Genomic DNA, 333 nt, shown 5'->3' with positions numbered 1-333 from the left:
ACTCTGTCTTCTAGGGCCCCCCTACCAATGGTACAGGCGAAGGGGCCCCCCCGGGTGGGGGGGGCCCCCCCAGGGGGCCCCCAGGGGCCCCCGGGGGCCCCCCAGGGGGCCCCAGCGAGGGGCCCCCCGGTATCAGCAGCTGCGTTGTTTATAGACTGAAATAAATAAATAAATGATTTATATTTTCGTGTAGAAAGAAGAAGCAGCACAGGCTGCTGCAGCTGTAGAGGTTGGGCTTGAAACAAGTGCGAGAGCAGCAGCAGCACCAACAGCAGCAGCAGCAACTGGCCCTGTTGATTTCAACAGCAGGCACTACAGATGGAGGAGCAGCAG

The sequence above is a fragment of the Eimeria mitis genome, genomic scaffold (genome assembly GCF_000499745.2).
Source record: "Eimeria mitis Houghton genomic scaffold, Emh_scaff167, whole genome shotgun sequence".
NCBI lineage: Eukaryota > Apicomplexa > Conoidasida > Eucoccidiorida > Eimeriidae > Eimeria > Eimeria mitis.
This window is presented reverse-complemented; position numbering follows the sequence as displayed.